The sequence below is a fragment of the Protopterus annectens genome, chromosome 1.part0 (genome assembly GCF_019279795.1).
Source record: "Protopterus annectens isolate FY-2018-M chromosome 1.part0, PAN1.0, whole genome shotgun sequence".
Taxonomy (NCBI): domain Eukaryota; kingdom Metazoa; phylum Chordata; order Ceratodontiformes; family Protopteridae; genus Protopterus; species Protopterus annectens.
In genome coordinates this window covers 1,281,139,769-1,281,154,640 of record NC_056725.1, presented here as the reverse complement: position 1 = coordinate 1,281,154,640, position 14,872 = coordinate 1,281,139,769, and the positions used below count along the sequence as shown (strand labels likewise).

At 39.9% G+C, this 14,872-nt stretch overlaps 1 protein-coding gene across 1 annotated transcript in view; it reads left to right on the top strand.

Moving 5' to 3' along the window:
* MALT1 (MALT1 paracaspase) overlaps window positions 1-14,872 on the top strand; it is a gene marked incomplete in the record, with an annotated part of 841,583 nt that overhangs the window by 264,529 nt on the left and 562,182 nt on the right.

The following is a 14,872-nucleotide window of genomic DNA, read 5'->3' as shown; positions in this document are numbered from 1 at the left end:
CTCAACGTCTAAGCCCTTGGTGTGGCCTGTTTTGCTAAAAGAAAAATAATGACCTTTTCAGATGCCCGATTCAGATATTGAAACTGAAAAGGACCTCACCTTTTCAGACTAAATGTATTCTTTATGAAATGTGCTATGGAAAATGATAACACTGTTACCTTCAGTTCCCTGCTAGAGATATCTTCTTTGACGAAACCCTGTGTTTGATAAGAGTACATTTTAAATGGATCAGCGAAGGTGTAAGGGCTTTGAAAGTGTTTCTCCAGAAATGGACTCCTATCCAACTGCTGCAAAAGTTTGATTCCTTCTATAGGGTGCAAACACCAGAGGGAGACCCCATAGTGGTGGTGATGGATGGAAAAAGGGGCTGCTTAACAATAGGGCTTAATATCCCCCAAAATAACAGGCAACACAAGGTGCTGGACCATTTTGGAAGGAAAAATGTAACCTGGAATCAGTGCCATAAACTACCTGACCCATAAGATTTAATAAAATGGGACATTTTCAGGAAACTGAAGATGTGACCAAGGAGATGCAAAATGAGACTCAGACTGGATTTTCAAGCTAGCACACATATGGAACTATGCCATTAAGTGAAAATACGATGCTGGACATTTCTGTGCTAGAGAGCAGCACAAACATTTCTCTCCGATGTCTTTCCTTCCCTGACAATTATGGTCACCCTTAGGTAAAGGTCTGTTATGTGACCCTCAATGTCAAGATATAGTAAAATGGCTGGAAGTGAAGGGAAAAGATGCAGTTAGTAAGTTAGCTTTTTCATTGTCCGTTCCCAAAGTACAGTATTCATTTATATAAAAAATACCTTTTTGTCACAGTCTAGAGCAGTCCAGTTAAAGCAGAAAAGAGTCTTTGAGAAGTGAAAATAGGTATGGAGCTAGGCATAGAGAAGCAGAACAGGCTGGGACAGGCAGCATGGAAGTGGAGGGGGAAACAGGTTCCTTCCTACCCAGGAAGTAAATTCCCACTGACCTTGCAGCCCTCTAGTCCCTCTCTCCTGTCCTTTTTTCCCTGATGCTATTCAATTTCAAAAAAGGCTAGTCCTGCCTAGTCTCTCATCTCTGTTGTTCCTCCCTCAAGCACAATTTCCTTGTTTACAACCCTTATGTCAGGCTTGCACAACTCAGAAAATGACAAGGGTCACATTCTTCTGAAAATTACAACAATTGCATTCTTCTGAAGAACGCTGTTAAGGGCTACTGGGACAAATTTCAGGGAGGTGATATTAATTTTTCCAAGGCAAGAATACATTTTTAATTTTTTTTTTCTGTTTTCATTTATGAGTCATGGAAACATGAAAGATAGCTCTGTATTCTGTTGCAAGCTAACATATTCATTAGAGAAAATACATCACTTTTGAGAATTAAGATGGTCATATATGTTCAGTGGTCATGAAGTGGTTATTTTCAGAATGTCTTACAGTCATCATTCAGGGAACTCTACTCCTTGTTTTTATTCATGTTGATGATCTGGAGTAATCATTTTTGGAAGTGTGATGTGAACCATCAGTGCCATTTCCACTTTGGTGAGACATTCATATTTTCACAATATACACTTTTGCTTAAGACAAGCAGGTTGCTTACTTTGTGATTAAGTCAAACTTAAAGTGAATTGGTCAAATTTGTAGATGAATTGTGGCATCTGCTGGGTATTTTCCATGATGCATTTGTATACGCCTCTTAAGTATTTGAGTTACTTTTTTATTAAACCATGGCCCAAATAAACATATTGTAGTATGTCCTTAGGCTTTAACAGGTGTTTCTCTGTGCATGGCTTGGTGGTGCATCAAGTTAAAGTCTATGGCCTCACCTCTCACTTTTTCCCTTCATTGATATTACTTAATGTTTACATTTAATCCTCAGTGGCATGATCATAGACGAAGAGGTAAAGTGGTATTTAAAAAAATCCCCAAAAAGCAGTCACAGAAAGCATCAGCTGATGGAGCAAAAATGCTTCTTGTCAGTTAGTGCTCCACATGCCGTGGTGCCAAGGTAAGATGTTAAATATAACCAATACACTTTAAGTGCTCAGACCCTGTAACAGTGAGCCATGCAAGCATGAAACATACCTGTTACACCAGTGAAAGACAACAGCTGTGTTTAAATGAGACACATAACATCTCATTTCATCAACAGGCTTATTGTATTAAGGTTCAGATTTTTATGGAATATTTTCAAAATCTCATCAAAATGGACATTAGTCTGAGAAGAATACTGCTTGCTTTTATTGAAGAATGATTATTTGCATGATTCGTCCAAACGTACTGAATGCCATTACAACTTGAATAAGATTTTGATTTTTCACTGTCCACACTTTTGTTCAAGTCCTTCAGGCTACTTACTGTGTTCTTGGTTTGAACTTTAGTTTTCAACATTTTGCCAGTGAGTATAATAGGAAACATGCCTGTATTCTGTTGAAAGACAAAGTTCGTGTTCATCTTAAGATATTTCCTTAGGATTGCCTTATTCAGCGACCAGTTGTGAAGTTGAGATTTTCTAAATGTCTTCAAAATGTTAGTCAGGATAATGCTACTAGTTTTATTCACGTTGGTAATGGAGAATAACTGTATGATGCTTACAAAAATAGTGAATGTTATTACAATGTCAATTATATTTTTTGTATATTTCATATAATCTGCTTGCTATACACTTTAGTGTTAGACACTTCACTGACAAGTTATGCAAACATGAAACATGCATCTTTATAAGGAAGTATGTTTGCTTTCCCTAATCAGTGTGAGGTATTATATCTCCTTTTCACAGCAAGCTTGTCATATTTAGTTTATTGGAGGAAACTGGCAAAGGTACCATTATATTAGGAGCAAATAATTAAAGTGGGAAAGGTAATAGAATGGGAAGAGGCCACAATTCTTTGGACACAGGCTAGCGAGTGCCTTCCCTATCAAGGACTGATATCAGTGTACAGGCAAAAAGAAAGAAATAGGGGGCTCCTAAATGAAAGACCAGCACTGGTAGAGTTTTTAGCAGAATCTAGAACAGAAGCTGATGTTAAAAAAGGGATAATTAGTAGAACGTATAAAATAATTCATGCTAACTGTAGGAATCAATCAGTGGAAGTTAGAAAGGATTGAGAAGAGAAACAGCAGTGGGATATATTTATAACTCCCAAATATGCAACAAAGGCTAGAAGATTTAGGATCTTTGCTTGGAAGTATTTGCATAGGTATGATATGTGATGGGGAAGAAACAGGTAATTGGGAACATATTTTTGGGGAGTGTAATGAGTTGACCAAGCAGGGCCAGCCACCCGGTGGTGTAAACCATGGGTCGAGATGATTGTCACTGTGGAAGTGACACCCCGACCTCTTGTGCAAATTGGGAAAAGGGGTTGAGGATGGATGGATGGATAATGATTTGACAGACTTAAAAAAATTCTCTGTAGTCTACTCTGTCAGAAATACTCGGTGAGCAAATTGGTACAACTAAGGAACTTGTTTTTTGAGCTATGACACAGAATTAGAATTGCCTAGTAAAAAATTATATGGAGCTGCTTACTGCTTGGTGTGATGGATTTGAAGTGTTCTTAAGACACTCAGTCTTGCTGGCTGGATTCTGCTAAAATTCAAAGTCTGGTTATATTTGCATTCACAGTCTGTTGCATACAGAAACTTGCAGAATATACACTGATGAGAGAATATACTTTGCAGCATCAACTTTAGAGAGCAGTAACAAATAACTTTTTATAATAAACCAAACGGACCAACGTTGCAGCTTAAAGTACTGTTCCAACTTTACTTCTCATATAGTACAGATGATGTGAACATTTACCTCAGGACAAATGAGTCCCTACCATACCTCTAACATAACTGGATTTATACAGCTCTTTATATACACTTTTAGTCATGCATAAACATATACATTTCCTTTTGATATTCTATTTTGGAGAATTGCTCATCCTGTAGAAACAATACTAAGCTTCCTTGTTTAAGAATGTCTTGTAAGAGACCATCTTTTTTGACAGTGTGATCATCCTGTATTCTGTTTGGATCTTTGTATAAGAACATCTGTTCTTTTGCCAATGCTGATAACAGTGTCCTGTTGTCCATGCAGAAAAACATGTTTTTGAGGAAACACATTGTAAGAGACCAGCTTTTCTGACAGTGTGAACATCCTGTATTCTATTTGGATCTTTGTATAAGAACATCTGTTCTTGTGCCAGTGCTGATAAACATGTCCTGTTTTCCATGCAGAAAAACATATTTTTGAGGAAACACAGTGTCATTGTCCATTCTTTAAAAGCAGATTTTGCATTTTTGCTCTTGCATACATCCTGTTTTTAAGTCTATAAGGGAAAAATGTCCATTCAGCAGATTCCTTTTCCAAGCCATGGTAATTTAGTATGGATGCTGATTACATATTACAAAACTCTATTTCTACATTTAAGCAAGCTTTATCTTGTACCTTATTTATGTTGCATAATTGTAGCAAAGTTACTTTCAACCTTAGTATATTGTTGAGCACACTCTGAACACCTAGACATAGTAAGGCTTTGCTAATCTAATTTTGGTAGCTGCCAAAAAGCAATTACTTGTCTGTCTTTTGGCTTTTCCCGGTTAGGGGTCTCCACAGCGGAACTCCAGTCCGCTAATGATTGGCAGTAGATTTTCACGAACGCCGAGGTGCCAGCTCGATATTCAGCCTTCAATGAAGGCACACCCATTTACGCATGTCTTTTGAACACTCACCCAACTGCGGGGAGGACATGCAGACAACACACAAAAGGAACTCCCCGCACTCCAGCCGAGAATCAAACGGGAGAACCTCTTGCTGTGAGGCAACAATGCTACCGCTGCACCACCGAGTTGAAATCAAAGTCTAAACCACCTATAATAGAAGTAATGAATATAGTAACAGAAATAAAACAACTGGAAATGGGATCTTTAGAAAGGGGTTGTAGCAAATAACATATAACAAATGGGAATTGTGGGAACAGTACATGCAAAAAAAAAAAAACATTTTGGAAGAAAAATGGGTTTAAAAGAAGGCAGGATTTGAATGAGCTATGTAATGTTTAACTGACAATGAGTGGATAGATTTAAGTGATGTTTGCAAATAAAAATACGCAATATGGTTTGTTTTCATTTATATAAATATATGATTGCCTGTGTCATGAGTGATAATTTAATAAAGATGTTTCTTGTGTGAAAAATAGCTTGTCATATTTTAGAATAATTTTGAAGCTGATATTTTCAAAATATCTTTCAAATGCTTATTAGTTAAAGACCATTGCTTGTTTTTCATGTTCATGATAGCTAATGACTGCACATGAAAGCGCTAGGAAAGTCCCTCAACATTATCATTATAACTTCTGTGATATTTATGCATCGTTTACTGTCCAAACTTTTGTTCAAGTCCTGCAAGCTGCTTCATGTATGCTTATTTTGATGAAGTGTTGCACAGTGAAATTCAGTAACCTGTAAGTGGACAATGCAGTGTTTTATGGATCCACAAAAAATGATCTTCAGCCAGCTTCAGATGAACCTCTATAGATAAAGCAAATCTATTAAATTCTTCAGTCAAAAGATCAGTTTGGTTTGTGTATTTTTCTCCCAACTCAGTGTGTTTGCCCTGTGAAATATTTTGTGTGCAAATGAGAAAGAGGCAGATGGCACGAGTTTCAGTTTAATTCTGACAAATGTCAGGGCTGTAGCCATTTGCATTGTAAGAGTCATGAAGCTTAATGGTGAGATCATTCAGGTTCATCGCTCAATATTTTAACACAATAAATCTTGACAAAGCCAACAATAATGGAGGTACAAAGGCCCCCAAATCAGCTACAAATTTTAAATATTTCTAGGAAGTTGACAGGATAACAGATTTTGCATTAGGATGCATTTTCCTGAAGGACATGAAGTCTTAACCTCAAATGTATGTCATTATTTAGTAACTTCAATCTTAAAAGATTTGCCAGAAAAGTAAAATTTTTATGATGAACATGCTAAAAATATGAGGCAAAAATCATGACATTATGTGAAAGTCTAGAGAGTTGAAGGGTATGTTCAGGTGTGTTGTAATATCACAAAAGAATAAAGTCACAATTCCAGGACTCCTTTTCAAGCGCTGAGAATTTTATTTAGCTTTTTTCCCCTTGGAATGTTGCTACCTCCTTTTTCAAAGCACCAGAATGCTGGTATACTCTTCCATGACTCCATTTGTCTGATTTTTGTGTGGCTAATCATTGCACTCTGCATATATTTTTTCAAGAAAGCCTTGCCTTTTTTGCTCAAAAAAAAACTTGCTAATGTATAATGAAGTGATATTTGGTTGCTTGTCTTCTGTTAACCCGATATGGTGGTAAATCCAATGGGTATAAAAGATCCCATTGCACTTATCAAAAAGATTAAGGGAAGTTCCGTGTGCCCTGTCCATTTCCCCTAGTCAGTATGAATACCATCTCAGGTCTCCTTTGAAAAGAGACCCTTGGCTTAGTGGGACTAACCCAGTCAACAAAGTGAAAAATAATAAAATAAATAAAAATAAGTTCTTTAAGGAGAGTAAATCCTCCAACATTCTTCCATGGATAACTGTACACCATCACAACAAATAAATCCATTTCCAGTTTTTTACTCCTTCACTTTATCTTTCCAATGGCTTTTTCTTTTCTAGTTGCACTCCCTGTCATATTTATTTTTTTATTTATTTTTATTTACTGTTTGTTCACCAGGAAGGTGGACTGGCCTACTGACCCTTTTCTGACATGACCCAACAAGTTTTTCAGTAATTTTGAAGTTTTTTTCAGAAGAAGGTTTGAGATAGACAAGAAAAAGGTAAGAGGAAATGAGGGTATCCAGCAAAGAGGTGGATGGATTGCGTGAGAGAAGATCTGTGACATTCAGGCATGAGTGTTGAAGAAGGCAGGAGTGTAGCATTGAATGGCGACAGTTAACATGACACCGCAAACCCATATAGAAAATGGGAAAAAAGGGGATTGAAGCTGATGATGTCAGTACCTTAAAGTTGAGAAGTTGGGGGAGTTTGTAAGATTAGCTTTTTTACTCCTAGCTAAAAAGAAAAAAAAAAAAAACGTAATTCAAAGGCTCTCTTCTTCAAACGTTCACTTAAACTGGTACAAATTCCAGCTGCTTTTCTCTGTACAGTTATGCATTACAAAAGAGCCATTCTCAATTAGCCATCTGTTTTTCTGGATATATCCCTGAAACAGTAGTCAACTTTTATTTCTTTAAAAAGCCACAACTTTTCCTAGCAACACTGATTTTCTGTAAAATTTAACATCTGGCCATAGTAGCCGTCTTATTTTCAGTGCACACTTTCATTAAACATACCTAATGCCTTTTTTTTTTTTTTTTTTTTGCTAAACTGGCTGCTTTACTTTTAATTTCATCTGCGTCTGTCTTAGCGAGATTATGATATTTAGTTTTAAAGTATTACTGATGGTTGTTTTCCTTCAGAACTGCTATCATTTTGCAAGACAGTAGGCACAGTCTTATGTTGTAATGGTTTCCTGAGTGATTTTTTTGTTGTTCCTTTCTGACCTGGTGCCTGTGAATGAAGTCACATGCAATGGAAGTCACACGCATTCCAGTCATGCTTACAGTTACAAAGTCATATGACTGCAATAGGCATGGGTCAACAACAACAGGAAAAACAAACAGTAACTGCAGTATGCATTCATCCAACCCAGCCACACATACATTGTACAAAGAATCAGGCTATTCTCAAGAGATTAGCGCTGTAAGCCTTTATGATTTTTTACTGACCTCATTACAGTATTAATGGCATCTAAACCATCTTTGATGCCAAGTGATAGTTTTCTTTGCAGCCTTCTATCTCCCCTCCCTCATTCCCTCCGAGCATAAAAATCATAGATACCACTGCCTTTTGAATATTGTAACAGAGGGTCAGATTTACAAAATGCCTGTATACAAAATAAACAAGCCAGTCATCGTGATGTAGTCAGAGTATGGAAGTCATACCACAGAGATGATTTTCTTTCTGCTCTACATACTTAGTAAAACTCCCTTATTAAAAAATAAATAAATAAGACAAAGGCACACTCCTAAGCAATAGATGATGTCACATACAGTGAGCATGAAAATCGTAGCAGAATGCTTCTCTTTTACTGCACTACATACTTAGCAAAACTCGCATATAAAAAGCTCACCACGAAAAAGTGACATACTGTGATCATGAAAATCACAGCACAGATACATTTGTTTTCCTACTAAAGTGACTGTAGACAACAAACTGAGAGCATGAAAATCCTGCTAATGCCATTAAAAACGTATTTTGAATGAAGGAAAGTGGTTATTAAATGTGTACATTTGTAAATGTATTCTTTCATTCCCAGACACCATTATACATTGTGCAAATGAACAGACAGACAACCCTCTCAGACTCTCTATCTTAATCTCTCTGTTTATTTAACTAAACACTGCAGGATGTTATTTTGAACCTAATTTCAGAACACAAGTCTATGGATATTTTTAAAATGCTGCCTTAAGTGCAGAACTCCAGGACCTAATGTTTATTACATCCCTTCATAAACTTGTTTTACACTACTTGCTAGTTTTGCTACTATTTCCAATTGGCTTGTAATCCTGGCCAGTCAACCTTCCTCTGTAAGTTGTGTTGTGTAGTGCCTGCTGACACAGTTTGCATTTGCAAGGACTGTGGGTCAGGATCACTCAGCCCAAAAGCTCTGAAGCCTCACCAATTTACAGGAGTTATTCATTAATTAATTCTTAAGATCACAGTGCCAGTCCAAGCACTCACTGGACACAAGGTAGTTAAACTAAGCTTGAACAAGATGCTGGGACATCATAGCAGACACAGAAATGCACCACAGGAAGTACACTTATGAGCAAGTTGGAGGATGGCCAATTCACCTATTATAGCGTTCCTTTGGGATGTTGGAGGAAACTGGAGCACCCAGCAAAAACTCGTGTGCAGAAGGAGAAACAGGAATGCTAAGATGAAATTTAAAAATTGATGCTAAATGGCATGACTGCCTTACAAACCATATGTGCATCAAAGCCAATGGCACCAACAAACACACCCATTTTCTAATATGAGAGGCTTTAATGCTTTATTATCCCCACAAACCTCTGATGAATGTAACCAGTTGAATATCTGGAAGTCAGTATTTTCAGCCTTTCAGTCACTGCACTGCAGTATTTGTGTGTGTGTGTGTCTGTGTGTGTGTGTCCAACACAAAGTCAGCACATGAGAGAAGTTAGACTGCTCTTTGTTTAATAGAAAAACATAATCAATGCACCAAGGAAGACCGGGCATTGATTAGAGTTATGTCAGTCACATGCTGTCTTGTCTCTGTCCACCAGAATTCATACTGACAGCCGTGATTTGCTCTTTGCAAGAAAGCAGCTTATACTGATTGGTATATCCAGAGGGGTTTGTATTTTTAATGCATCAATCTAACTATTTGTCACCCTGAAACTCCTTTCTACTTTAATGACCACATGATAACTTACTTCTTCAGACTTAACTCCTTGTACAGAGACCACAGCTGGAGTACCTATAGCACACTGCATTCACAGTGAGGTTTCTGTTCATAAACTTTGGGTAGTGTTAATTATGCCTTCATTCTTGGGCCCATCAAATGTTCTTCCATTATCAGTGTACCATTTCATAGGATCTGATTAGCAACTTATGGTTCCTATACCCTTTACTTATGGTTCACCTACAATTTGCCCTGTGCAGATCCCCCTTTTCCTTATATAGGTTCATAGGTTGATACTAGGCTATCTGCCCTAGGGCATTTATAAGCCTATCCAGAGTGTGTTTGGCTTTTGCCACCCTTTTAGATTAGTTGACTGTGCCTCTGTATAGTAGGTCACAGAAGATGGCCCTTTTGAGGTTAGTTTACTGTGCCTCTGTCTAGTAGGGACACAGAAGAGATCCCAGGGGTAAACCTACGATCTCCCATCCACTCGTCAAGATTTCTCTAAAGAGGGTCATTGAGGGACTCTGCCTAACATGGATTGGGATTTTGTTCCAGAGTGAGGGGAGCCTCTGGGATATGAATCTGTCCCTCCAGCATGTCCTATTTATTTCTGTGCTGGGGTTTAAGTCCCTGGAACGTGTAGCTCTAAGGGATTTAGATTTCCTGAGGTGGAGCATGTCCATTAATTCTGGGTTGGACATGGCTTTATACGTCAGGCACAGATCGCCTCTGAGTAGGCGGTAAGCAACTGAGTAGAGCTGGAGTTTCTTTAGCCTAACTACATATGACATCTGTTCGAGTCCCTTGATCCTCTTGGTGAGGTACTTTTGGGGTCTTTCCAGTTGCTGCAGGTGTCGGGTAAGGTACATCACAAATGGGGCATTGTATTCAATTATGGGCCTGATGAGTAGAGGGGCACAATGACCTCTCTTGATCTAGATGTGAACCCTTTCGTGATAAGGTGGGCTATATAGAAGGTCTTTCTAACCACTTTGGCAACGTGATTGTCAAAGGAGAGATTGCTATCTACTTGGGTCCCCAAATCCCTAATTACTTCTTCCGTACTTAATGGATTACCACCTATGTGGTAATTTGTGGGCACTTTGTTTTTCTCAAAGGGGATGACTATGCACTTTTTGGCATTTAGCTTTAGGCCATGGCTCTGGCACCAGTTATCAGTCTCTGTGAGACCCTTTTGGAGGATGCTTGTGTCAGTCGGTGAGTCGATTATGGCACCCAGTTTGCAGTCATCTTTGAACTTGGTCAGCCATAGTCTTCCCATGTTAGCCTGTACCTCAGAGAAATACATACCAAACAAGAGAGGCCCCAGGACTAAGCCTCGTGGGATGCCACTTGTAACTGGTTTAGAGTCTGACATGGCAACTGCAATTCTGACCATGTGGGTTCTATTCCTGAGCCAGTTTGCAACCCATCCTGTGACATAGGGGTTGATATTTAAGCTGGTGAGCTTATTTATGATGCCTGAGTGGGGTATTGTGTCAAAGGCTTTTGCGAGATCCAGGTAGGCTGTGTGGACTACCTTCCCTTCATCTATGGCCTTGGTGACTGTTTCAAAGAAGTTGACCAGGTTCAAGAGGCAAGATCTGCCCTTAACAAAGCCGAACTAAGTAGGGTCCAGTGTTTGGAGGTTCCCAATGTCTTTGTTTATGAGTTTCATGATGATACGCTCCATAGCTTTGCAGACCAGGCTAGTCAGGCTTATAGGGCGATAGTTTCCGGGGTCCGTTGTGGCACCACCTTTGTGGAGTGGGACCACTGTTGCTGTACGCCATTCCTTGGGTACATATCCTGTAGTAAGGCTGAGATTGAACAGTGACTTTATGTGAGGGTTCAGTTCTTCTTGGAGTTCATGTAAGACGCAGCCTGGGACACCGTCCAGTCCCATTGATGCTGTGTTTTTTGCTTTGGAGAGGGCAGCTCTCACCTGTGCATCTGTGATGTCAGGGAGGCTACACTCTGTTGGGATAGACATTTGCTCTTTTGGGGGGGAAGGGGGGGAGAAGTTTGCACTGAACCTGTCTGCCAGGATGTTGGCAATGTCTGTGGGTTCAGTGTATTTTTTGTCATTTTGAACTAACTCAGAGCATATCTGGGAGTTACCACCCAGGTTCCTGACATAACTAAAGAAGGCCTTGTGATTATCTTTAGCATTTTGTGCAATTTTTCTTTCGAAGCTGGCCTTAGATGATTTTATGAGGGATCATAGTTTCTTGCTAGTACTGATCAGAGATGCCTTCCCTTTTTGGGATTTTGCTCTATCATGTAGTAGCTTCCTCCTCCTGTCGTATAGCTTATTTATGGCTGGGATCCACCAGACAGGTCTCCTGCCTTTGGAGGAATGAGTCTTAGTTTTATTTGGGATATCATGATCCATGCATTCTTGTAGGTGTCCATAGAAAGCATTTGTAAAGGATTCTGCGGTTTGGGCCGTATTTTCCACTGGCCCGCGGGCTTTGAAGGATTCCACCTCAGTTTTGAGAAGTATGAAGTTTGCTTTTGAGAAGTTCTTCACCGTGGTTTCCTTGGCTGGGGGTGGGGATGGGATATGGATGTCCAGTGAGATTAATTTGTGGTCAGATCTTACCAATGAGGGGTATACCTCTGGTATGGAACAGAGTCCCCATGTTGGTGATGATCAGGTCCAATATGTTTTCCCCTCGTGTGGGAGTGGTGACCAGTTGTTCCTTAGCATTTGAGTTTATAGATTCTAGGAACCGTTGGGCGAGGGTGTTGGGGCTTGAGTAGTGCTCCCAGTCTATGTTTGGGTAGTTGAAGTCACCCAATATAATGGTGTTTGGAGAGTCCTTCATATTCTCCAGTGTTCTCAGGAAAGCCGAGTGGGGTTCCTGAGTTTGGGAGGGTAGTCTGTAGCAGGCTACAAACTGAAAGGCAGTTTTGCCCACTGTTAGTTGCACATGGATGGTCTCCGATGCTTCATGCAGTGCCACTGACCTGGAGGTGTGGGTATCTTTGATGAATATGGATACTCCCCCTCCTTTTGTGGTTCAGTCCGAGTTTTGGGGCCGAAAAGCATGGTATGAGGTATAACCTGGTAGTGCTGGGGTGCTCTCAGGAGCCTTGAACCAGGTTTCTGTTACTGCACAGATATTGATATTCTCCATACTGAGGAGAGCCTCGAGTGTGTGCATCTTGAGGTTTAGACTTCTGGTGTTGAGCAGCATTACCCATAGTTTCTTTTTCTTTGTGTTGTATATGGAGGTGGGTTTGTCTTTTGAGCCTTGCCTAAAAAAGGCACTATGGGGGTGGCAAGAGCCTTAGCCAGTATTCGAATGCCCAGGAGTGACAGGTGCAAGCTGTCCCTAGCAAAGCAACGTGGCATGTCGAGCATGTCATCCCAGGCTGGCAGACACTGGATCCCCTTTGAATGACACCAATACTTTAGCCAATTGTTAAAATTGATCATTTTGTCCTTATACTGTGGCATCATTCTTGGTGAGGGTAAGATGCTACTCAAGATCAGGGTCATACCGGCCTGGGCTACATGATCAGAGAGCTCCTTTATGTCTCTTTTCATGTAGTCCATGGAGGTACGTCTCGGGTCATTCACACCAGCATGGACAATGACGGAGTCATATTTGTACTTGCTTTGGAGTGACCTGAGTGCTTGTGTTATGTGGCAGATCCTGGCACCCAACAGGCAGCTTACAGTGACCTTCTCCTTGTTCAGCCTGGTGAGTGGGACGTCAGTGTGTCTGACAACAGAGTCACCTATTACAAGTTTATTAGGTGTGTTGTTTAGCCTTAAGGGCTGTGACTGTGTGGCACACTGACTTTATGAACTATGTGATACGTGGGTATTGTTGTCGGGTAGCGGTTGCTTGGATGTTTGCTTTGGAGGTCTCTGCTGCTTGGGCAGATTTTTATTTAGAGCCTCCGAGTATGTTTTTGTTTGTGTTTGATTTTCTGTTGCGATAGGTCTATGTGAGACTGGATTTGTGGTGTGTGTGTGGTTACCTTCTCCTCCTGACTGACTGCGCCAGTATTGGGTTGAGAGAGCTCATCCTCCAGTTTGGCTATATAGTTGCATCTCTCACATATATTTGAGCTTGTTGGGAGGAGGAGAGGGGGTGGCCTGTGTACATAAAGCAGTTGTAACATTGCCTCAAGATTCCCAGATTCACCAGCTGGACTGGAGAGTAAACCCGAAACTGACTTTTGGACATGCCAGAATAGTATAAGGAACTACGTTTTGACTGATCGAAAGGGACCAATAGGGAGCCAAGTACGTAAAGGGAGTATAAGAGGGTGTAGTGCTTTAGTTTATAAGTGTTTACTTATAAGATTACTTATACGAGCAACTGCAGGGCTTTAGAATGAAAATAGAGTGCTTACTTTGAGATTTAGAACAGTTCAAAGGGAAAAAGTGAAGAGCAGACTTTGTGGAGCCGGGAATAGTTTAAACCCGTTTGAGAGGCGCTGCCCGATGCTGCGCTATGCGCAAAATCGTGCAAAACCGCACAAATGCGGGTTCTAAAGCAAGATAACTGAAAGATATAGGAATTGACCCAGAGCGGCCAATAAGCTACTAGTTTCAGGGCTGAGACCACTCCTCCAGGGACAGATAGGTTGCTCAAAGCTCCCCACTCTCACTGGTGAACAGAGAAGCTTCCTCCTATCCAAGTAAGGATATGGGCAACACAGGAAACTATACCACAGTCCGGAATTCAGCAAAACCTGAAATCTGGACTAATCTAGTTCAGCAAAGGCAGGAAAAGAGAATATATATATGTATATATATATATATATATATATATATATATATATATATATATATATATTTTTTTTTTTTTTTCAGGAAACCGCAGAAAAACACACAGAAAACACTGTAAATACTATAAACAGGCTAGCGCACTTTAGTGTGTAGCCTACAACAGTTATACAATACAAAAATGACTTAAATTGGTGTATACTAGGCTAATAGGCGTATACTAGGCTAATGGCCCTGGAGCCTTTACAAGCCCAGCCCATAGAAGTGCCCTGGCATTATGGCATTAACCCCCTGAATCACCACCCCCTAGATATTGTAGCAGGTTTAAGACATGGTTTAATTTTAATTGTTTGTGTGCTTGCGTGTGTATAATATTCATGGAGGCCCAGCTAGAGAAACTAGTAGGACTGATGCCACCACTGTCAGGATTGTCTGGGATGTGAAACTTTTCCAGACTGTCAGCCTTTTCCATTCCCACAATACAGTGCGACTTCAACCATAAGATTTTTGAACATGAAGAAAATGTCTTCAGGATGCCTTGTTAATTTTTCAGCAGTTTTCAAGATAAATTACCGTTTGGTAACAATTTTCTGTTTTCTTTACCGGTTTAAAAGCTATTGTTTAAATCCCAGTAGAGTTTTTGCTGACTTTTGTCTCCTTTTT